The following is a 25,636-nucleotide window of genomic DNA, read 5'->3' on the forward strand; positions in this document are numbered from 1 at the left end:
GTTCCCAGGATTCTTGGGTATGTGTCTTCTAAATGTATGCAGTAATGCTTGGAGTAGACCTATTCAAATCAATGGGCTTACTCTCAGTATAGTTTAGCTGACTTGCACTTTATAGAACGCAACTTCACTTCTTTCTGTCAAAGGTGATTTTCCCATCCCTATTCCACTAAAATGAAGCTTCAAGAAAACTGTTTTAAGAACAAAATACTGCATATATCTTTTTATGTGGCTTGATACAAATACGTCACCTTTGTGTACTGTTGCTTCATGGTAGCATGTGCAGAAATGACAGATTAGCCCCTACTGTGAGTTTGACACGTTTCTTCCTTTTGAAGCCTGTGAAGGAGAAAACTGTGATAAGGATTCAAGCCAGGAGAAGCTGAATATTCCTCTGTACACGTTTAATGTTTTAAATCACCTTAATTCGGAGAAAAAGAAAAGCAACTCTCCTTTGGCCGCAGATGGTAAGTTGAGCTTTTAAATTTTCAAAGTACTCTATGGTCTTCCTGAGAAAGATGTCCTTACGGTTCTGATGTCACAGAGGTAGAATTTATCAACTAATAGGGTTTAAACCCAGATTTCCTCAAAGCTTAACATTTTGGTTCTCAGTCAGCTAAATAAACATTTAAATATGTTGTGCCTTTGAAACATTTAAAGTGATTCACATTCATTATATTGTAATCCTCGTCATACAAACAATTAACTACCCTCCCCCCCCCCATTAGCACAGAGAGAGATATTTGTCGTAAAGAAACATTGCTGGAATTTGCATGTCTAATTTGTGATAGCACTTATAATTAGGGTCAGCACTTACCACAGTGCTATACATGATGAGCTCCAACCATTGAGCACCACTGCCTCATCTGAGAGAACAGCAGTGGGAGCTGTTGCCTGGCAACTGCCATCCAGGGAAGACTTGCTCTGCGGAGACCAATGGAAACTGTAGCAGAAGGTCAAAGGGCAATGCCAGGGAAGAGATATAAAGGCAGAAAGCATCACCTGAATATTCCTGGCACCATATTATTTCTATCCCTGGAATGAGACTTAAACGCAATTTTTATTGTTAAAATATTTTGTCAGCTGCTGCAAGAGCTTCTCAGAGCTATAAGGTAGGATGTAAACATTCTAAATGAATATGTATTCAATCAATGGCAAATGACACTAATATATTGACATATCTGCCTGCAACATTGCAACTGTTATTTCTGCCTTGTGTTGCAGCAGAAGATAATAAGCACATTTCGGATACATTTATTATATGGCACAACAGGTCTTAGGATTTCCCCCTAACATTTTAAATAATAAAGAAATGTTAAAGTAGCTATCTGTCTGTCTGTCTGTCTGTCTGTCTGTCTGTCGTCTCTCTCTCTCTCTCTCTCTCTCTCTTTCTCTCTCTCTCTCTCTCTAGCTTCTTGTCCAGTAGACACTTGGGTTGCGAACGTGATCTGTGCAGGATGCAAATTCACAACCCGCAGCGGCGCATCTGCACACACGCGGGTTGCGATTCGGCGCTTCTGCGCATGCATGCCCCCGAAACCCGGAAGTAACCCATTCTGGTACTTAAGGGTTTCGGCAGTCCGTAACCCAAAAAAATGCAACCTGAAGTGTCTGTAACCTGAGGTATGACTGTACTTCCTTCTTGTACTTAATGTCTGACACTGAAAACCTTAACTGCTTTCTTAACAGTTCTAATGCATTGTTAGTCTAAGTATGCACGGGCCTAGAAATCCTTCCTTTTGTTTAAAATGGAATAAAGCTACAAACAATACAAAAACTGCTTGCGTCTCAACCACCACAAAGTGAGCTAATTCCATAGTGCAGAAGTCATACTAAAATGATTGAAAATCAGTGTCCACAATCCATCTTCTGTTTATAATAAAGACCCTAGCTTAACTCCAATCTTCATGGGAAACGTGGTGGATTCTTTACAGCACTTAGCTGTTCAGCATTAAATTTTGAAGCAATATGAGGTAGTCACCTTGCCAACAAAGGTCCGTATAGTTAAAGCTATGGTTTCCCCAGTAGTGAAGTATGGAAGTGAGAGCTGGATCATAAAGAAGGCTGATCGCCAGAGAATTGATGCTTTTGAATTATGGTGCTGGAGGAGACTCTTGAGAGTCCCATGGACTGCAAGAAGATGAAACGCATCCATTCTTAAGGAAATCAGCCCTGAGTGCTCACTGGAAGGACAGATCCTGAGCTGAGGCTCCAATACTTTGGCCACCTTATGAGAAGAGAAGACTCCCCGGAAAAGACCCTGATGTTGGGAAAGATTGAGGGCACAAGGAGAAGGGGGCGACAGAGGACGAGATGGTTGGACAGTGTTCTCGAAGCTACCAGCATGAGTTTGACCAAACTGTGGGAGGCAGTGGAAGACAGGAGTGCCTGGCGTGCTCTGGTCCATGGGGTCATGAAGAGTCGGACACGACTAAACAACATCAGGTAGTCCGGTAACAGAGACCTAGATAACCAATTTCATTCTCCTTCCCCCCTCCCCTGTCCTTTGACACCAGGTAACAAAGTGAACAGGCAGTGCTGTCAAAATGGAGGAACTTGCTTCCTGGGAACTTTTTGCATATGCCCCAAACACTTCACTGGAAGACACTGTGAATATGATACAAGGATCAGGTATGTAAAGGCAGGTGGTGCCTCTGAATTCTTGAAGTTTTAAAGGATAGTGTTAGAAGCACCCATCGAAAGTTTCACTTAGTGCAGTCATAGGTCATTCTGCAGAGATCATATAGATCTCCCTTCATGGGGCATTTTAAGAGTTGATGTGGCATTACCATTCTGTGGGCAGGAAAATAATGGCTGGCTGTGAATTATTTGGGCAAGATCTACATCAGTTCCAAAGTTTCCCAAATAAGTACTTCTGAAGAGGAAAATGCCTGTTCCTGAATAATAATAATAATAATAATAATAATAATAATAAATAATAATAAATTTATTTATACCCTGCCCTTCTCAGTTTAAAAACCAGGCTCAGGGCAGCTAACAGCAAATATAAAACATTGATTAAAATGCAACTTAAAAACAGCATAAAACAGCACAGAATACAACATAAAGTGCAGCATCAATATCAATAAAATTCAAAAATTCAGGGGTCATTTTGAAAACAAAAAACCCAGTCAGTAGACATTGAATGATCGCCAGGGCTTACTGGCCAAGTTGTTCCTACTAGGGCCAGCAAGGAGACCAGGGAAGAATTTAAATGTGGGGTCCCAGAAAGGGTTTCTTCATAGAAGACGAAAGGAAAAAGAGGATCAGGCTAATTCAAATTGAAGGCCAGGCGGAATAGCTCTGTCTTACAGGCCCTGTGGAAGGAAATCAAGTTCTGCAGGGCCCTAGTCTCGTGGGACAGAGCATTTCACCATGTCAGAGCCATCACTGAAAAAGCCCTGGCTCTGGTGGAGGATAGTCTGGCTTCCTTAGGGCCCGGGACCTTTAAGCTATTATTATTCATGGACCTTAAGGTCCTCTGTGGGACATACCAGGAGAGGCGGTCCTGTAAGTATGAGGCTCCTAGGACTTTAAAGGTCAAAACCAGCACCTTATTCTAGAATAAATAAAAGAATATATCATTTGTAATTTTATAATATAGCTGGATATCGGTTTGGGAACAGAAGCATCTCCACACAAACTCTAGTTTACAAAATGTGTTGTGATTTATTTATTAGGAGTTGTGGCGCCATCAAGCACGAGGAGTGGATTCAAGAAGGATGTCAGTTGTGTCAGTGCTACTATGGGACTCTTAAATGCTCTGCTCAAGCTCTCAAACATGGATGCGGTAAGAATCATCTTAGTTGCTACTTTATAAGCCTTGGACAGAATGAACTATATCAGCTCTCATAGGGGAAGGAAGTTTCTGTTGCCTTTCGAGCTCAGTGGCAGATCTGACTTCTTTGGTCATGAGACTACAGTTGTCTGATCCCTTGTGGGGGTTAAAGGGATGAAGATCAGTACCGAGGTGAGAAAAGCTGGACCTGTTGGATAGCTGCCTTCAATGAACTGGTTAAAAAACATAAGGACCTTCCATGCGGGATCTGTCAACGACAATGACAAGAGGCATTAATTGGTTGTGTTGCTTTTATCTCCAGATTCTGCTGTTGCCAGATGACCTATCTTCAGTGAACTCCATTAAATAGTAAGTATGCTATCAGGTTAAGAATTTTGTCTCAAAAGCTTGGTGGGAAGGAACTGAGCATTGACCTTTACCTTTTTTAATAGACTGGACTTCAACTAGGAAGCTGGGTAGATTAAACATAATCCAAAGGTTATGAGTTATTGTAAAGAATGACCACAAAAAGGGGTTTTCTGTGTGTGAATGTGCTGGGTGCCAAAAAGGAATATGGTGTGACTGGGTTCTTGCGTACTGGGGGCTAAAATTGAGATGTTTAATCAAGAATTAGTTGTATAGATTTAATTATGCTCTCTAACATTTCCCCACACAATTTGAGTATTTAAGAACTGTAATCTGTGTGATATGGTGAACAGTTATGGGTCAAGTCACTAGTGGTAGCTGGAATGTAGACTCGCACGTCTCCAAAATCTTCTGGCTTGTGTATTTTGCCCCAGGACTCTTGTTGTGGTTTGCTTGTTGTTAAATTCTTCAACCCAGCAGTTGATGTGGCCCCGGGAAGTCTGGTTGCATAAAAGGGGGAGGGCTTCTGAATCTTTAACAAAGGTGTGGAAAAGGAAATGTCAGCAGCTGCAACTTGAGTGTCGAGGTCCCCCAAACCACCCCTGAATAATTCACAATTCACACATAATTTTTGTTTAGGGTTTTTGGCATAATTTTGGCCACAACTTTATTAAAATACATAAATGTGAGTGGTTGCTTAGGCACTGGTTATGACTATCTACCCCCACGCCTAGGGACAGAACTGACTTCCGGATTCCAGCAAAAGCCAGTAAGGGAAAACAATATTTGGGGGAGCATGGAGCTGAGCACCAGACCCTCACGTCTCCCCACATGCTCCCAGGGGCTTGCGTGGCCCTAAGCCCCATTCAGGGGTACGGATGAAAGAATGGCAAGCCTCTGGATTCCTTTAATGGAATTCCCTTGCAGCAGCAGCATTGGAGGGGCAGGCACAGCCAAATCCATACCCCTCCACCAACCAATTTTTTAACCAATGCCTAACCGCAACCTTACAAGTTGTGACGATTTGCTACGCAGTAGGCAAAAACCAAATGGCACCAGCCAATCAGCCAAATGGACAAAATTCCTACCAGGCCCCTGCCCCAAAAGCAGAAGACCCCATGACAAGCATAGCAAGGTCAACGCAATAGCCCTAGATTAGGGAGGGTGGGCGGGTGATCCGGTGCATGCAGCAAAAGAGACCAGTCAGTGCTGCGTGACTTGATTTTATAACCTTTGGTCCGTCCCCCTAAATGGCAACACCAACATTTGCCCAGTAACCCAACCACCGAATCACTGCGGATGGTCATCCATACTAACCCGCCCAGCAACAGAGGGGTGGCCTGTTCAGATCCCACCACAACACGTGCTCTCTATGAAAGAGAACACGCTTTGTGTGAAAGCTTGCTGAGATTCCGTCTTCTATACAAGCATGAATTAAAGGCATTAGGATATCTGTTCTCCTTTGTACCTAGCCATCTTAGCAGCCAAAAAGAGAAAAGAAAAGAAAATCCAGAGTGAAGTAGTCAATTATATTAATTTGTTATATTTTATTATAACCACTTGAACTACCTTTTTACTGCACCACACTAAAATCTCTGGGATTCCCCCCCTCCCTACAGTGACTTTTGTAGCTCCATATTTATATAGGAATGGTGGTAATGTAGCAGATGCTTAAATTAAGAAGAAAATCATAGATAAAAGAGAATTTATACAAGTGCATTTTATACTTCCAGTAGTATAACATTCTCTCTGTAATTCAGACACCATTAGAAAGGGGCTATGCAAATTAAGCGTACTTGTATAAAACACAAAGTCATTTGCTTTGCTTTAAATCAGGGTCTAATTATATCTGAGGGAAGAACGAGACTGAATTCCTTCAGCAAGTTTTACTAAGGGCCAAGTGAGACAAGTTGGCAGCAGATCTGTGTGTTTTAAACCTGGACCTGCAACAAGTGATGGGGAGAGGACTGATTTTAAGGAGCAAAACAGGTACACAGGGGAAGAGTTTAAAACTCACCCCGTTTCTTCAGCAGCTCCTCACCCCAAATCTTTTCCCCCTGCCTGTTCTTGGATTGGGACCTGGATAAAGAAGTGATGGTGGAGGACAGACTGCGGCAATATGAGCAGTAGGGGTGATAGGAGAGGTTCTGCCCTTTTTAGCACTATTTTCCTTTTACTCCTTAAATCACCCTTTCCTTTCTACATTGCTGTGGCAGGGTTGGGTTTAAACACACAGGCCTTCTGTCATCACACATACCTAGGCCTTAAGATACAAGTTTAAGAAACTAGAATCAGAGCAAATAAGAAGAAATGGCTTTACTGGAAATCAAATTGGGCTGGAATGAGCTTTACTGAATTTAGTTCATGTCTTACTCTGTAATAATGAAAACCCCATTTTCCAGTACAGAAACTTGTGAGCATGGTGTTGCACAGTTAAATTCCAGAGGGGACTTCTGTCTCTCATTACTTACTCAAGAGGTGTGATGCCCTCCAGATGTTGTTGGACTACAGTTCCCATCATCCCTGACCATTGGTCATGTTGACTGGGGCTGATGGGATTTAGAGCCAAGAACATCTGGAGGGCAAAACATGAGCTACCCTGAGGTACTCTATTAGCACTTTGAAAAAAAGAACTGTAGTTAAAATCAACATTCCAATAATGCTTGCATATGAATGCTATTTTCCTCCATTTTGAATGTCTTGAAATCTCATTAGTAATTGTAAAGCATCTGTTTGGTGCAGTAATTTGCAACCCATCTCAATTAAAGGGGAGCTGCCACGTTATTGCTCATTTAGAGAAGTCCAAGGAAAATATAGGCAGGAGAAGAGGGACAATTCAGACGCAACCCATGTATATCATTCGTGTTCCCATTCAAGCTGACTGAAATTGTGTCGTGTTTTTACATTTTGGTTTCCTCCAGATCCCACAAAGGAAAATTGCTTCGTTAGGCTCATCTCAAATCGAGTTCCAAATGGCAGTTGCTTCTGAGAACAGCATATATCTTCTCATCTTCATTATTAGCTGATACTGCTGCCTCAGCTCATTTCATGAACGATATAATAAGGTTGTCCTTTGTTAAAATACTTATTTGAACTACTTCGCTGCTAGTGATGAGCATATTCACTGTTCACAAAGAGTTCCGGGGTCAAGCAGTTATTTTGGAAAGGTATCCCTTTGACACTACTTTAGCCCATTCAGCGATCACCAAAGTGTTTCTGCAGTAGCCAATGAACAGCAGCATCTTCTAGACAGAAGTTAAAAGACATTGCCATCACACCTGGGAGAAGCTGAAGACATTCTACTTTGCTTTCTGTTACTTCCTGGAACCTTGCTTCATTTATCACAAGTGGCTGGGACCGGCTGGTCAGGAAATGGTTGCACCTGGTACCCAATGTGTAACACAGACAACTAGCCTGAACCACATTTTTTCATTCTAGGAGACTGTGCTGACAAGGGAAATTTGGTTTTGTGCAAGCCATTTAAAATGCTGTTTTCAAGCCCTAAGTGGTTCAGATCCAAGCTGTCTGAAGGACCATGTGCACTTTACCATCTTGCCCACTTAGATCTCAGTTGGAGGTAAATGACCTCCTACATTGGTCAAGTGGGTGACCACAAGAGAGAGGATCTTTTCTGTGGTGGCTCCACTCCTTTGGAACTTCCTGTACAGCTGGGGTGGGTGCAGTGGCGTAGCGTGGGGGTGCAAGGGGCTGGCCACACCGGGCGCAACATCTGGGGGGGGCGCGCTTGCACTCGCAGTGCTAAAATCCACGGGTTAGGGGGCGCAAATTACTTGCCTTGCCCCGGGTGCTGACAACCCACGCTACGCCACTGGGTGGGTGGTTATATTTCAGGCTTTTGGGAAGCCTAGAAGACTCTAGTTGCATGCACACCGTACATTAAACTCACTCTTATACCACTTTAACAGTCATGGAGAATTTGGGGACTGCAATTTGGTACAGGTGCTAGGAACTGTTGGTCTGTGGGGCCAGCAGCTTTAACAAACTACATTTCCCAGAATTTTCTGAGGGAGGTCATGACTGTTAAAAGTGGTATCAGAAGGCTTTAAATGTTTGGTACATATGTGACCTCATTTGTCTCAACTGGCCTTCCTTCAGGAAATGTTTGTCCTACTCTCCGGATGGAGGCTGGAATTTGTTTTACCTTTGTGAATATGTGTGTGTTGTGAATTTTGTGAATATGTTATATTTTTTTATTGGAGTCATATAGGATATATTACATTTTTTCTTGTTTTGTAGGCCACCTGGACTGCCCAGAAAAGCAGCATATAAATATATATATTTTTAAAAAATTAAAACCAGTATTGATCAGCATTGTTCAATATTAGTGCAAAGTCATTTGTCAACTAGAAGTTTAAGGGTACAAGCTTCGAGATGAAACACAGCTGAGTTTCATCTCACATCTTTGATAGATATAAGGCTCAGGTTTGGCACAAATTTTACATTTGCTGCTGGGACGTTGCTGAAAACAGATTGCTGTCAGAACTGACACTATGCTCCTCTTCCTACTCATAACCAGTGCTTTTTTTTCTTAAAAAAAATGTTTAGGGATACTCTCATTTTCCTACTCATATTGAAACACTGCCCCTCAATGCGGCCAATGTTAGATTCACAAAATGTTTAGGGGTATGCGTACCTGTGCGTCCCCACCAGAAAAAAAGCATTGCTCATAGCTATTAGACGTGCTTACTGTAAAGAGGACTGCCATAATGTTTTGCTTCCCCCTGAGCGAGTGTGGGCATTTTGTACCATGATGTTGTTGGCTCCACACAGTAAGTACCGGTAGTTCTGGTTTGCTTTCAAGAGGTTTCCAAAGCACGCATGCTGATAGCAAATGTGTCTCTTTCAGTCCTTAGTAAATGGAATTTCCCCCTTAAAGTTCTATACTATTCGCATGAGCAAAGACCTCTCTATTATACGCTTTAAGAGATTTGAAGAGCTGCAGCCAGGGAGAAGAGAATGTGCTAGCTACTGTATAGTATTTATCTTAACTCCATAGGATATTCCTTTTTGCATTCTTATTGGGCAACCCAGGCAGGCTGCTGGTCACTAATGCTGCCCGCTGTCATGATATGGAGATGATGGTCAAACTGGCTATTCATCCCCTTACATGGCATTTTGCATGACTTCTACAGTATGATGTTTAAATACTGAAAATCTGTTCTTCCAGTGGAAGATGATATAGGACATCTACTTATGCTAAGTCAAACATAATTCCATATGTAAATATGTTTTCTATGGGGCATGTCTAACACATAATTTATTAGTCAATCGTATTCTTTTAAAAATGCTTGGTTAATGAAAAATGAAATAAAATCGTTAGGTTTGTTTTGTACATTAGGAGTCTTAGTTCTGAATTAAAACATTTTCAGTAGGTTACCCCAAATGCATGTCTGTCATTAATTTTGCTCTAATATACCCCAACACTGTTTAAAATGCTAACTGAACTTCTGTAATGGTTCAGCTAATATGATCAAATACTGTATATGCAAAAGTTTCATAATGAGGCAATAAGAATCAATGATCTTGAACTCCCTTCAAAGACAATAAGGAAATCAATGTGAACTTGACTGTGTGTCCTGTTACGAGTATCATCTTCATTAATTGAATTGAACTGATACTCATTTAATTATACTACATGTAATCCATTAAAGACTTTTCTCCCTATACCCCATTTCCCCAAAAAGCTGTGCAAAAGGTGATTTATGCAAAGGGTACCACATTGAGTTCCCTGAGCAATTTGTTTTGGGGGCAGAGTTAAACAACAGCAATTTCAAAAAGTGCCTCAGTAATTTGGTCCTGGCTAGGTTACACAGGTGGGACGCGGGTGGCGCTGTGGTCTAAACCACAGAGCCTAGGGCTTGCCAATCAGAAGGTCAGCGGTTTGAATCCCCACGATGGGGTGAGCTCCTGTTGCTCAGTCCCTGTTCCTGAAAGCACATAAAAAGTGCAAGTAGATAAATACCTTCCAGCGGGAAGGTAAACGGCGTTTCCGTGCTCTGCTCTGGTTCGCCAGAAGCGGCTTAGTCATGCTGGCCACATGACCCGGAAGCTGTACGCCGGCTCCCTCGGCCAATAAAGCGAGATGAGCGACGCAACCCCAGAGTCGTCCGTGACTGGACCTAACAGTCAGGGGTTCCTTTACCTTTACCTAGGTTACACAGAGCACTAGGTTACAACTGAGCACATGGTTCTGCAAAGTGCTGAGTACCCGGAAAATGTTTCTTCCTCCATCATGACCTTGCCATCTCCTGAAAACCCCACGTAGGTTATCTAATAGCAGAACCAGTTTGGCTCTTATTCTTCCCGTTTACATTGGGAACCAATGCATGGTACAGATGGAAATTCTGGCCAAAATGCCAGTTCATCTTCTGTGATTGACATTGCACATCAAGTGATTCTATGTAATTTAAATGTTGACCCACTCTAGCTATGATACAGACTTGCACCTGTCTTAACATTCAATAATCAGCTCTATTCTGGATCACGGTGTTAAAATATTATTGTGGAATCTATGACATACAACAAAAGAAAATAACAATGTTAACCTTGATAAACTAGTTGAAACATAGCACACTCAGAGTACAGTATGAAATACACTTACTATCAACGCCTACTATGGCTAGATATAGTCAAGGAGATTATAGCACAAGGTTTTGTTCACTTGCTTGTTTTAGAATAATACAACACAGTCAGACCCTCCAAGTGTCTCTATTTTCCAGGGAAAGTCCCGGATTTACAGAAGCTGTCCCAGTTTCTGACTTGATCCTGGAACATCTTGCTTTTCCTTAGGACATCCCTGTTTTCATCAGAGAAATGCTGCAAGGCTTGCATAGTGTCCAGCACACAGCCTGCGGCTAAAGGGAACCTCTAAATTCACCAGTTAACACTTCTTACAGTACAATCTAACAATCAATACAGAACTTTTAGGAGCACTACTGAAGTGGCAGAGGCTTAAAGTATTGAGTGAAGGTCTGGCTTGATGTCTGAACATCTAGGGACAGCAAGGAAGTGTTTTTAATCACTGGAAGTAGAAGTTTTGACTTACTGCATCTCAACAGATTCTGCCTATTGCCAATAGGCTCTCAAGATGCTCATTTCATATGGTCTCAATAACATCAGTGGACAAATTAATGACATAAGATTTAGATGGCACCTATACTGATGTTCTGGGGATTTCCACTGATCATGACTGTGTAGGGGCAATACGCCATTGCCTAAAACTTTAATTCACTGGTTCCTTTCCTATAGCAAAATCCTAACCACGTGTGCTCAGGAGTAAGTCCTATCAAAGTCAATGGGATTTATTCCCGGTAAATGGTGTTAGGATTGTAGGCTGAGAATTCTGGATTGTGATTTACAAATTCTATTTCCTACCAGTGTATTACTTTTGCAGTTTAGACCTTTTCTAAGATCTCTAGGTGAAAAAGCCCAAAATTCAACTTGTTTAGAGAGAGATTTCTGGAGGCTGGTTTCCGGAAAAAGTCTACGTTTAGGATGATCCCATTCTATAACTATATAAAATATTCCAGCTGTGTCTCCTAAGTAAATGTTGATCATACTGGGGAGCAAAGAAGTTTAAAAATGAGTTCAAGTCTGCAAATAAGAGGGGGAGAAACCAATATAATCTCACTTTTTTGGGACTATCTGTTTGCTTTTAAAAACTAATGCCTTTGCATTACTTTTGCCACAGCAGGGAGATGCATGAATGCAAAGTACTGTTGACAATCAGGATAGGTTCTTTCAGTTTGAATTGCATTTCAGTCTGTGCCTTTGTACAAGCAATAGCATTAGAGCATAGAAGAGCTGTCATTTCCTGCCTCTTCTTGAGTTTGGCAGGCAATTTCCTAAACACATGCTCTCCTTCACACTTTAAAAGGTTTCTTCCAACACCACAGAAGTGTGAGAAGGAAACACGATTAATTTACATTATTTTTGCAATGGAGAAAGTGCTCTCGTCAGAAACTACCAGTACTTAACAGCCATAAAACTTTCCATCACAGTCATCATAAAAGAACGCCTTGTCAGGGGGCAAGGTTCAGATCATGTCCCAATTATTTATTCCATGTTCCACATGTCAGGAAACTTGTTTGAGCTGGGTGTGAAAGAAGCTTCATAACATGTAGTCGAGAACCAGCAGAATTTGCAAAATAGGAAATACCCAGCCCTTTCCTGATATACAGTGGTACCTCGGGTTAAGTACTTAATTCGTTCCGGAGGTCCGTACTTAACCTGAAACTGTTCTTAACCTGAGGTACCACTTTAGCTAACGGGGCCTCCTGCCGCTGCACGATTTCTGTTCTCATCCCAAAGCAAAGTTCTTAACCTGAAGCACTATTTCTGTACTCACTGTACTCACTGTACTCACTCTGCCATGGGTATCATCTGTTATCCAAGAATAGTACAAATCAGTGTTCTTCATCCTTGGGTCCCCAGATGTTGTTGTACTACAACTCCCATCATCTTCATCCATCTTAGCCAATGGGCAGGAATGATAGGAGTTGCAATGCAACAATATTGGGGGACCCAAAGTTGTGTTGTAAACAAAATCTACCCTTTTTCCCTTATGGGGTATCCAAGAGCCCATATAGAGTCCTTACATAGGTTCCCTATTGGTAGGAGAAAATAACAGAGGCCAACCACAGCATACTGAGAAGCAAAGCAGCCAGTAAGACTGATCTTTATTAACTGCTGCAACAGGGTGCTCCCCTCACACGCAGGAAAGGAGGAGGAACCCAGAACAAAGGTGTGTCTGCCCTTATATAGACATTTTAAATTCCGTGCCCTGGAGCTCAATACCCCTCCATACATCATACATACATCACAGAAGGGGTGTAACCCAAGACCACGCCCCAGATACATCATACCTACATCACAGAAAAGGCGGTCTACAGCAGAAATCTGAGTGCGTTGTTTATCTCGTCTGACAGGCTACCTGTTAATGCTCACTTGATTGGATACCATGGGGAGCCTGGCCAGTCTTTTGTAATGATAAATACTAAGTTCCTGAGCCAGGTCACAGGCTCACCCTATTCAAACAACGACATACCCTTAAGACAGGATTTGTGAAGGAAAAGACAATGGGGAGGCTTTTCCATTTTCCTTTGACCTTGCAGAGAAAACATTTGGTCAGTTTGGGAATCAAAAATGGTTTCAGGTCGGTCTTCCTGTGCTGATCTATGTACGTGCTTGGTTGGTAAATTTATTATATATCTAAGACCTTAAAATTCTTATCACAGTTGAAGAACAAAGTCAAATGCTATCTGCACAGTCTGAGGCGGCTGTTTGCCAGGGTGAGCCCAATGCATATTACTCTTCTTAAAGTGCTCCAGTTCACAGCTTGGGGTGCGTCCGGGTTTTGTTTTGTCCCAGGATGCTCAGCTGGTGGGCATGACCAGGAAGATCTTTCATTCTGGTGTGCCAGCTGGGATTTCACCCCTCATATCCATGCCCTGGCAACAACCACCAGGCTTTATTACAGCAATGCCCTCTGTTCTGGGCTGTCTTTGAGAGCTGTTTTGAAACAGCCAGTGAACAGCACATTTAGTATTTTTAATTGTATTGCTTATTTGTTTTTAATATTATTTATTTATAAATATTTTATTAAGGATTTTCTTGTTTTACAGAAGTGTAGTGCCTCGTATTTTTTTTTTCATGTAACATTTTTACAAATCCATTTCATTTGTTGAGGCATTAGGGGGAGAAGAAAAAAAAAAGAAAGGGGGGTGGAGAGAGGGAAGATGGATGGGGGTGGGGTCGGGTGGCGGTGTTTCTATTATGTTTAATGTATGTAGAGTTTGGTGTCAGCGTTGCTTGTGTTGTTCACTTGTGTTCCTTTGGTGGTGAGAGAGGTTGGGGTTGGCCTAGGGTGTGATTGTTTGCTTGTGATTGGCTGTGGTGATCTTTGTTTTCGTGTGTGAGTGAGGTGGGTGGGTGTTTTGGATCAGGTTAGCCATATTGATTTGTATGCTGTTGGTGGATTGTTGTCATTGTCCTGTTGGGCTGTGTATGTGATAAAGGGGAGCCATACCAGGGTGAAGGCGTCTTCTTCTGTTTGTCCCCGTGTCAGTTTCAGTTTATTAGTTAAACACCTCACTCACACACGAAAACAAAGATCACCACAGCCAATCACAAACAAACAATCACACTGTGGTGGCCTGGGAATCCGATTCAGAGGCTGAACCGGAGGAACCCCAGCCTGCACAGGAGTCCCTGCCTCCAGGGCCGGCTGAACTGGGGCAGGGCCTTGGATCTGAAGCACCTGCACCTGTGCTGGATCCTCAGGAGCAGGCACCAGGTGAATCCTCTCTGGCTCCGGAGGTGATTGAAGACACAGTGCCTACAGGTGCGCCTCTCCCAGCCCTATCAGGGGAAGGTGAGTCTCCCCCTGGGTCCATTAACCCTCCATCCTCTCCTGAGCTGCAGAGGCTCAGGGCAGAGAGGAGGAGGAGTGCTCACCTTAAGGCCAGGAGAGGCGGGTCTCCTGGGGGCCGGGACCGCCCCTGGCCTCAGAGAAGATAAAGGCGAGTCAGCCCGGTCCCAGGTTGCGGGAGCAACGTCGTTGAAGAGCTGTTTCGGCCAGCACCCTGTCCTGTTCCTCGAGAGTTCCTGTCCTTGCCCTGCTCCTCGCCCTGGACCCCGCTTCGCCCATGGAGGACTGTCTGCCGACCCTCGACTCAGGTCCTGGACCTCGCCCCACGGTAACCTCCCCCTGGGACCAGCACACACACCCTAGGCCAACCCCAACCTCTCTCACCACCAAAGGAACACGATTGAATAACACAAGCAACGCTGACACCAAACTCTACATACATTAAGCATAATAGAAACATCGCCACCCGACCCCACCCCCATCCATCTTCCCTCTCTCCACCCCCCTTTCTTTTTTCTTTCTTTTCTTCTCCCTCTAATGCCTCAACAAATGATACGGATTTGCAAAAATGTTACATGGAAAAAAAAAATACGAGGCATTACTCTTACTTCTGTAAAACAAGAAAATCCTTAATAAAATATTAAAATATATATAAAAAAGAAGACATCTGAAGGCAGCCCTTTTTAGGGAAGCTTTTAATGTTTGATGTTTTATGATGTTTTACTGTATTTTAATATTTGGTTGGAAGCCGCCCAAAGTGGCTGAGGAGGCCCAGACAGATGGGCAGGGTATAAATAATAAATTATTATTATTATTATTATTATTATTATTATTATTATTATTATAGCTCTCGGCAATTTTAATCAGGAGTCTTTCCCAGCCCTACCTGAAGATGAGAGGGATTGAACCTGGAATCTTCTGCATGTGACGCAGATGCACAGCCACTGAACTATGGTCCTTCTCCCTACAAAACACATACAGTGGTACCGCGAGTTAAGAACTTAATTCGTTCTGGAGGTCTGATCTTAACCTGAAACTGTTCTTAACCTGAAGCACCACTTTAGCTAATGGGGCCTCCTGCTGCCGCTGCACCGCTGCTACACGATTTCTGTTCTTATTCTGAAGCAAAGTTCTTAACCCGAGGTACTATTTCTGGGTTAGCAGAGTCTGTAACTTGAAGCATATGTAACCTGAAGCGTATGTAACCTGAGGTACCACTGTATCTGTGGTCATAAGTTACTTTCCAGGTGTATGTCAAAGCACTAAATGGGCCAAGTTATCTTCTCCCATATGAATTCCATCACGTTCAGCTTCATGTGTTGCCTTCTTCTAGATGCCTTTGTCTTCAAAAGTCAAAAAATAAAAATAAAATATATGGTGGCTCTTTCCCTGTGGAATTCTCTCCCTGTCAGGCCTTTTCTATCATATATTCTTTTCAACCTTTCTATCCTGCCAGGCCTTGGGACCGTCATAAAGATGATGCCCTGCTAGTGATCTTCTGTGCTGCTTTCATTGCTGTTTCAGGTGCTCATTTGTGCTGTTTCGTTTCATTAAGTCCACAGCAGTTAGGTGGCTCTGTCTGTGTTCCATTCAACAACAACACACTATACAGAAACCAACTGCTCCCTCCGGTTGCATGAATGACCCAAAGAAGGAAGTGTTTTACAAAATTATAACAGGAGCAAAGAAACCAAAAGGGACGATACAACAGCAACAAAATGTCCAGACTCCTTGGTAGTGCTGCCAGAATCTCATGTGGAATTTTTTTTTTAAACCAGAGCACACGGAAATGCGCCAGTGTGGTGTAGTGGTTAAGAGCGGTAGACTCATAATCTGGTGAACCGGGTTTGCGTCTCCGCTCCTCCACATGCAGCTGCTGGGTGACCTTGGGCTAGTCACACTTCTTGAAGTCTCTCAGCCCCACTCATCTCACAGAGTGTTTGTTGTGGGGGAGGAAGGGAAAGGAGAATGTTAGCCACTTTGAGACTCCTTCAGGTAGTGATAAAGCGGGATATCAAATCCAAACTCCTCCTCTTCTTCTTCTTCCCGCCGCAGCGCTACCTATTTATCTACTTGCACTGGTGTGCTTTCAAACTGCTAGGTAGGCAGGAGCTGGGACAGAGGAACGGGAGCTCACACCACCACGGGGTTTTGAACTGCAGACCTTCTGATCGGCAAGCCCAAAAGGCTCACTAGTTTAGACCAGAGTGCCACCCCCCTTCCCTCTCCTTATGATATATTGTTTATTTACACACATATTGAACCACAGCCTGTGATGGAGGGGTTCAAAGCATTACCACCCCAAAGGGGTCTTGTTTCTCCCATATCTGCAGCCTTGAATTCAAATTGAAATCCAACATTGCTCTCAAACATTGCTCTCCCGCCCTCCAGCTTGCTGCATTCCTTCTAGCTCACATAACTCCCCAAAAACTCTCTACTCTAAACTCTGGCTTTATCTATTGAAGGAGGGGACCCACCCATTTTCTGTCTTGCACTGAGCTCCTTAATCCTCCCTAATGGCCCATCACCCAGGCTATCACCTCATCACGAGGCTAACCTGGCCATTCCAAGAATTAGTGTAGTCTTATTGGAGTTCACCGATTCGGTCTGCGTTGCTCCCGGACAGGAGGAAGGAAGTCAAATGACACCGAGTGTTGGTTCAGAGAAAGAGTTCTTTATTTCTGCTCTCAGGAACAGCAGAAAGGCACCTGCGTGGTGTGTCCACAGCAAGTCCAAAAAAATGAGAAATTTCATGTAGTATATATATCCTCCAGGCACCCTCTCCCTCCTTCCCCAGGAATCCAACCACGTCAGCCTATACACGCAGGTTGACATCACATATGTTCCTGCTCCGGTATTCTTAACCATAAAAGGGTATTCCTTCCTGTACTTCTGACCATAAAAGGGTATTCCTGTTCCTACTCTTATCTTGGAGCAGGAGGTCACCAACTCCAAGAAAACACTCTGGCGCTGTTCCCGGACTAGGTCTTTGCGTCAGGACATAAGATAAGACCTAGACATGTCATCCCTACTCCACTGAAACAGCCAAGGTCATCCTTGCCGTCACGAACTGATAAAGGAGAGGGCTCTGAGCACTTGTTTATACAGCCGGGTTTTTGTTTATACATTGACTCAGAGCTCAAGTTAATGGATTTTAGCTAAGGAAAAATAGGGATTTTAGTGCCCGTTTCAAACTGCCTGCACAGTTAGTTTTGGGTTTGGGAAACCCATTCCTTCATTAGAAGCCTTGAATAAATTCTAATATTTGCTGGCATACATCTCAACACCCCAAACTCATGACAATATGCTACAGATCTTGGTTACATTGCTGCTGATATGGATAAACTTTCTACGGACTTTAATAGAGCCATTCTATTTTTACACTGATTAAAATGAGGTCAGAAGACTGACTTCTTTTTGTTGATTTCAAACATGAAGAATGAAGACTCTTTCATGTAATTTGTGATCAAGGGGGCCAATCTACTAATAAAGAACTTGGAAATTAAAATGTCAGGCAGGCTAATGCAACGTTTGACAAATTGCTAGGCTGTTCATGAAGATTATATTTTAATGCCATTCTAATAGCTTGATTATAGGAGACAATTTAGTACATTTAAAGTAGGTTGCGTAAGGGGGAAACAGCTCTGATCTGCAGCATACTACAAGCCCTTTTCAGTGTGATTTTTGCTGGCAGGGCAGTTTAATAATCCGGATACATTCCAATCTAAACTAATGAAGATGTCAAATAAAAGCAACAAATGTACTCTTGGTGCAGTTGTCTTAATTTCCCAGCTATGCTATGAAACAGAAAAACTAGCTTTGAAAAACGTTCCGGGTATTTATCCCTTTTGTGTTATACTTTACCTAACAAACACATACTGTACATGCACACACACACACACACACACACACACACCCCAAAGCAGTGAGGGAAGGGATCAATTTGTGCTCCTCCATGGTTTGTCATGATTTGCTTGCACAAAACTTGAGATCAGAAGATTGACGTCTTTCACACAGTGGTTGGACTGCCCAGTCTTTATTCCGCATTCTTTCTGATTTGGTTATATGACAATGCATTCTGTATTCATCCTGATTTGCTTATGGGGAGTTTACATTACTTCCCATGAACCATTTGTCCATTCCACACTGTTCAGTGTGTTTATTTTCTAAAGTGGATTTGTTTTGCTAAGGCAACAGAGCACTTCAGTCCACTTTTGCTGTGCCAATGTAAAGTTCTTGGATCCCTCCTGCAAAATAGCAACAGTCTGGAGCAGGGGTCAGCACTTTTTCAGCAAGGGTCTGTACCTCAGACCTTGTGGGGGGGGGCCAGACTATATTTTTTTGGGGGGGATGAACGAATTCCTATGCCCCACAAATAACCCAGAGATGCATTTTAAATAAAAGGACATATTCTACTCATGTAAAAACACACTGATTCCCGGATCGTCCGCAGGCCGGATTTAGAAGGTGATTGGGCTGGATCCGGCCCCCGGGCATTAGTTTGCCTACCCATGGTCTGGAGGCACCCTTTGGTGTGGCTTTTTCATATCAGAACTGTGCATCTGAACAGGCCCTCTGTGGCTTGCTGGCTTCTCAGAAAAGGCATTTGGTGCTTCAGAAAGAGAGGCAGTCTTGGGCTCTCAACCATAGGTTTAACTGATACTCACACAAACTCTATCTGAGCATTCACCCTCACAAAAATACAATCAAGGTTCTAAATTGTACAAGGAGCCAATAGGTGGCATGTTTAGGCTGTGCCTCCAATTATGCCCAATCTGTGCACTTGAAAATAAATGCAAATATTACAAAATGCCATAAGTCTCCAATGACCTCCTTAAAGGGACCTTAACCTGGATAAGTGCTGTTGGTGGTACTCAGAATAAATATTACTAGACTACAGATAATCTGATTCAGTGTAAAAAAAGTTTCATGTTTTAAATCACATGTTGTCTTATCAAAAGGTCATCCATTCAACAACATTTATAGACATTAGCTCCTCATGTCACCTATTCTGTTTTTCAATGAGCAATCTGATTTCCAAGGTCAACCTCATCGCTTTCAATGGCGACAGGAAGACATTAAAAAATTCTGAGGAAATTCGGCCCCATAGTAATACTCTTAATAGGCAAGGCAGTTGTTCTACAGCCCTTCAAGCAAATAATCCGGTGAAAATCTGATCATTACATATCAAAATAAAAGCAGAATAAAAGCAAATGGAACACTGGTTTTTTTAAAAAGAAGAAGTATAACTCTTATACATGAGAAAGACCTAGAAGGTCATCTAATCTGTTTCTTTGCCAGTTCAGGATTGCTTTTTTTAGAAAAGTCCCGAACGTGATTGAAATATCTCACTCTCAAATGATGGTATTCCAAACCAGTTAGCTTACAAAAAAAAGGCATTAATAGCATGTCATTGGAAATATAATTTGACAGTAGCTAGCAATGGGCTGCTGTGTTATTTGTAGGCAACCACTCACTGCTAGCAAACTGGGCCTGACTGACACAACTAGTGAAGAAGACAGAAAACAATTTAATTTTTAACTTGTTCTTTTATGTGCCACTGACGGCAAGGCCTAGTCTTCCATTTCCCACCACAACTCCACCCCCTTGCTCCATCCTACTACACCCACAACTTTTCTTCACAACTTGTAGTTTTACACATCCTTCTTAGACCCTGACCCCTTTCCTCCTCAGCTCATTTTCATTCAATCTTTTCTCCCGTGCTCCCTCACTTTTCAAGCTCTCCACTTCCCCTTCCTCCCTTCTTTTCCCATTGGTGCTTAATATGAACCAGCCAACTCCAGAACCTCTTTCAACACTCCTGGGTCTGAGTTCTGAAGATGTGAAGAAACAGTCGTAAGAAAAGTGATTTTGCATCAAAGTGATCCATTTACCTCAGTATTGTCTACACTGCTCTCTGGCATTTCAAGCAATGTTGTCTCCTGGACCTACTCGGAGATATTGGCGAACTGAAACCTAGGACCTCCTAGGACAAGTAGTAAAATCTGTTGGAAATGTAAAGAAAAGGATGGTGATTTTTACCACATGTGGTGGACATGTGATAAAATGAAAGAGTTTTGGGAACTGAACTATAATGAATTTAAAAAGATGCTTAAATATACATTCCCAAAAAAGCCTGAAGAACTATTGCTAGGTTTGATAGGAGAGGATATTAAGAAGATGGACCAAAGATTATATATGTATGCTATGACAGCTGCCAGAGTTTTGATAGCCCAAAAATGGAAAACACAGGAGATACCAACTGTGAGGAGTGACAGACAAAGTTGGCCGAGTACGCGGAATTAGCAAAACTGACCCATAGGATTCGTAGTCAGGAGGAAACAAAGCACCAAAAAGAATGGAGTAAATTTATGGTCTATATAAGTGAGAACTGTAGAAATTTGAAGACGTTAGCAGGACTGAAATAAATCTTATGTCATGGTTTAGTTATTATTAAGGAACTGTGAATTAGGGAATGGAATAAGAAAACCTGAAGAAGGGAAGGAGGGAAGTCAACTGCCCTACGGAGAGTAAAGTAAGACAGATGTAAAAGGATTTGAAAGATTTGTGTATTTTTGTTGGTGTTGGTGTATTTGAAATGAAATCTTAATAAAAAGCATTAAAAGAAAAAAGAAAAGAAAGAAACCTAGAACCTCCTGCATGTAAAGTAGACTTGACATCTTTCCACAGGGCCTGCAAGACAGAGCTGTTCCACCAGGCCTTTGGCCAGGGCACAGCCTGACTCCCTCCTTCGGCAATCTTCACGGAGCTCTGGCCCAATGGTTGCCATTGGTTTGATTTGAATTAATTTTATAATGAATGATTTTAGAGTGTTGTGTTGTGTTGTACTGTTGTACTGTTGTATTGTTGTTAGCCGCTCTGAGCCCGGCTTCGGCTGGGGAGGGCGGGATATAAATAAAAAAAAATTATTATTATTATTATTATTATTATTATTATTATTATATATTCTACCAATGAGCTACAGCCTTTTGCAGAAGACCTCCCACATGAAAGACTATGACTTCCAGATAGGTCCACCCATCATGGCCAATGGTTGGAGATGATGGGTGCTTTAGTCCAGCTACGTCTGCAGGTCAACAGGTTTGCCATACATTGTCAAGAATGTGGAGGGCTGTGGGGGCAGAGTTCAAGATGCATCAGTAAGGACAGGATCCTTTTACTTACTGCTTCATTGTGTTTTCCTTCACCTCGGAAAATATATATAAGGGTGTTAAGTGTTCACAGTATGACTAATCAAAGCATATCATGCAAGTCATAATATCCTGAAAGTTAAAATTCTGTTTTTTCCAAGCTTCTTTTCTGATAGCCGTTTGCCAGAGGTTGCTGAAATTCAGCAGCTAAATAATGAACCACAACATTCTAACAGTGTGCTAGATGCAAACACATCCCATCAGTCAGACAGCTCTTTTTGCGGATGAGCAAGTAAAATATAAATAAAAATACTATGGCTTGACCTGCCTGGCAACAAATCTCCATTATCTGATGCAGATCTATTTTCCATCCTGGCTTCCTGAGTACAGCTTCCAATGACTGAATCCAAGACTTTGCATTCAAAACATGCACTCTGCCACTAAGCTTCAGCCCATTCCTCTAATCATGCCACTGGAACACTATGAATTTGCTCCCACCCTGGCATAAAATAAGCACGACCACAGAAGGGATTATCATTTTTGTACTGCCTCCAGCAAGGGCAGAAAATAACTACACTGGGTGTGTTTATAGAGCCATTCTCTTCCCACCAATGGTATTTTGTCATGTATGAGCCCACATTTTCATACCCAGTTACATAATCATACAAGTCCCAAGCAAAACAAGTGGTAAGTTCAAGAACAGAATGGGTTGCTGTTCCACACGGATTTTCAAAGGAAGACATTTAAAAGTTACTGCTCACTAATGGAGAAATTCCATCAATAAGAAACATGTGCAAAGGGCAAAACAGAAAATAATGGAGCTCTTCTTGTTCACAAACCAAAATCCAAGTGTTTGTTCCTGAAGTGTCTCCATGTAACCTAGTCATTATAAGATCCACTATGAAGACAGGCCTATGTGTATCTATTCAGAAGGAGATCCTATTTGAGTTCAATGGACTTATTTCCAGATAAATGTGTATAGGATTGCAGCCTACGTAACTTTGGGAAATGGTGGCAGAGTCTGTATGTTTTCCTCTTCCCTCCCCATCTGGTTTTTCTTTCGTGCATTTTCTTTTCAATTGTAGGCAGAACTTGCCATGTTTTTAATATGTGCACAGCTCTCGGTACATTTTATAAGGGTCACACCCTCTGCTTGCATGAAGAAGGTCCAAGGTTCAATCCCTAACATCTCCACGTGGGACTGGGAGAGGCCTCTGTCTGATATCCTAAATATCCTGCTAGTCAGGGTAGACCGTACTGAGCTAGGTGGATCAACGGTCTGACTCAGTACAATGCAATTTCCTAATAATAACAGCGACCAATAAATGAAATATAATACCACCTCTGTTGCTGTATTTTTTGCTCTATAAGACTCACTTTTTCCCTCCTAAAAAGTAAGGAGAAATGTGTGTGCGTCTTATGGAGCGAATGCAGGCTGCGCAGCTATCACAGAAGCCAGAACAGCAAGAGGGATTGCTGCTTTTACTGCGCAGCAATCCCTCTTGCTGTTCTGGCTTCTGAGATTCAGAATATTTTTTTTCTTGTTTTCCTCCTCCAAAAACTAGGTGCGTCTTGTGGTCTGGTGCGTCTTATAGAGCGAAAAATACGGTATTTAGCTTTGCCCATGACAAGGCTAGGCTTCAACTCTAATTAAAATAGAAATCAGATGGAACAAATATTAAATATAGAGTATGTTTCTAGATTTTTGGGACGTGGGTGGCGCTGTGGGTTAAACCACAGAGCCTAGGGCTTGCCAATCAGAAGGTCGGTGGTTCGAATCCCCACGACGGGGTGAGCTCCCGTTGCTCGGTCCCAGCTCCTGCCAACCTAGCAGTTCGAAAGCACATCTAGTGCAAGTAGATAAATAGGTACCACTCCAGCAGGAAGGTAAACGGCGTTTCCGTGCGCTGCTCTGGTTCGCCAGAAGCGGCTTAGTCATGCTGGCCACATGACCCAGAAGCTGTACGCCGGCTCCCTCGGCCAATAAAGCGAGATGAGCGCCGCAACCCCAGAGTCGGTCACGACTGGACCTAATGGTCAGGGGTCCCTTTACCTTTACCTATGTTTCTAGATCATGACAGGTAGCATCCTATACAGTCGTACCTTGGATCTCAAATGCCTTGGCTCCTGAACAAATCATCTCCTGAATGACTGAAACCCGGAAGTGAGTGTTCTGGTTTTCGAACGATTTTCGGAAGCGACTTCCAATTGGCTGCCGTGCTTTGGTTTCCGGATGTTTTGGAAGTCAAACGGACTTCCGGAACTGATTCTGTTCAACATCCAAGATATGACTGTAATTGAAGAAAAACTCATGAAGAATAGTGCATAAATCCTGACCTCTAGCACAGAGGCAGAGAAAAGCCTCTGCTTATTCATTCATCACAGTAGGTGTGCTATGTTTGTCGCACATTCTTAAAAGCTTTGGGACTGCCCTTGAGTTCAGATCCCTTTGCTATGCGCAGCATTAACAGCTAAGCCAGAGTTTCTGCCATGCACCCAGCCAGGTGTTCTTACCAGCCAGCAGTTCAAAGAAGATTTCCCCCCAAACGACCCCTCTGTCACTTGCTTGAGTAACGCAGTCCTGAAACAAGACATGTTATAGAATGTACGCTGCTTAGATCTCTCTGTTGTCTTGGAGGAGATGGGGCTGTGTTCCTGCGAGTCACATGGCATCATGTTCCTAAGAGGTGCACTTGTCAAAGAATAACTGTTTCCCTTGAGCCAAGTTATGACATCAGTGACACTTGCCTGAAAGTTATAGCAGAGATCAAATGCGGCATTCAAAGCTGATGCCTTGTAGCTGTCTGGCCATTCCACTTCATGTGTTGTAGACTTCTACAGACGGAGATTAGTTTCTTCGCCTCCTGTTGAAATGGTTCAAAAATAGCTCGTGTCACCAAACCCAAATAAAAATGAGTGACAGAAGAAAAGATATTTGAGGTTTACACAGTCCGCTGTGAGCCTGTGTGAAAGAGAGGGACCTAAAGGTAAATGTAGCACATCTCACAGCTATCTCCAGAAAAGCCTGGTGGAAGAAGCAGCTTCTGTATTATTAAAGTAAGCCTTTAATTATTTGACAGATTATTATTCTATTATCTTGCAGGGTGTGACACAGTAATCAGTTTTTCTCTGATCTTTTTATGCAGCTAATAATGTTACCAGATTTTTAATGTGGTGTTAGATTCCCCCCCCCCCAAGTTATCTGATCTCTACAGTCTTTCATGTTTGTATTTTACATTAGTATTTAAATTGCTATGTTAAGGTAAAATGTCAAAGACTATCAAAACACTCAGAGAAGATGCCCCTCAAAATCCATGTTTAATAAGATTACCGTTCCACCTCATATCCATGTACTAATAACAATGGAAGCTGTTTGTTTTAGTTTGTGATTTAAAGCATGCTTTAGTCATAATTCTATGTACAATGTTTTCATTTAAAGGCTGCAATCCTGTGCACACCTTATCCATGAGTAAGTCTCATTGTACTAGTACTTATTACTACTGTGAGTAAGCTGGAAGACCTGTAGCACTCATCTCACCTGAGGTGTCATTTGTTCATAAGACTCCAGTGAGGGGCTTTGAAATGTTAAACAATATATAAAACTAAAGGTATATTTTAAGGTATATTTAAATAAATAGTTTCTGAAGTATTAACTCGTAAGTTCATTGAAATCAGATAACTTTGCTCTCCAGTTTTAAGTCACAGAAAGGAGGGGAGGAGAGATGACTTACCAAAGTTAAGTTAATGTGAATTCCCACTAGATATCTTTTAAAAATAAAAAAGCATTTAAAGTATATAGAGACTAGTCTTGACTGTCATGAATTCACACTTAAAATACCTCATCTAAACATGAAGTGTGAAGTCCAGTGCTGTTATTCTGCTTGTATAAAAGCTTTTGATCCCATGGAGATGTCCACAAATGTAAGAAGAGATGTGATTTTTGTCCTCTCCCCC

General features: G+C 42.3%; 1 long non-coding RNA gene across 1 annotated transcript; it reads right to left on the reverse strand.

Moving 5' to 3' along the window:
- Positions 1-228: 228 nt before the first annotated feature.
- Positions 229-24,318, reverse strand: LOC308458488. The gene is made up of 4 exons (XR_013977474.1): positions 24,197-24,318; positions 23,786-23,973; positions 815-940; positions 229-336 (listed from the first exon to the last, which is right to left on the reverse strand). It is a non-coding gene; the product is annotated as an uncharacterized lncRNA (long non-coding RNA).
- Positions 24,319-25,636: the final 1,318 nt, after the last annotated feature.

The sequence above is a fragment of the Podarcis pityusensis genome (genome assembly GCF_964106645.2).
Source record: "Podarcis pityusensis genome assembly, chromosome: 11".
NCBI lineage: Eukaryota > Metazoa > Chordata > Lepidosauria > Squamata > Lacertidae > Podarcis > Podarcis pityusensis.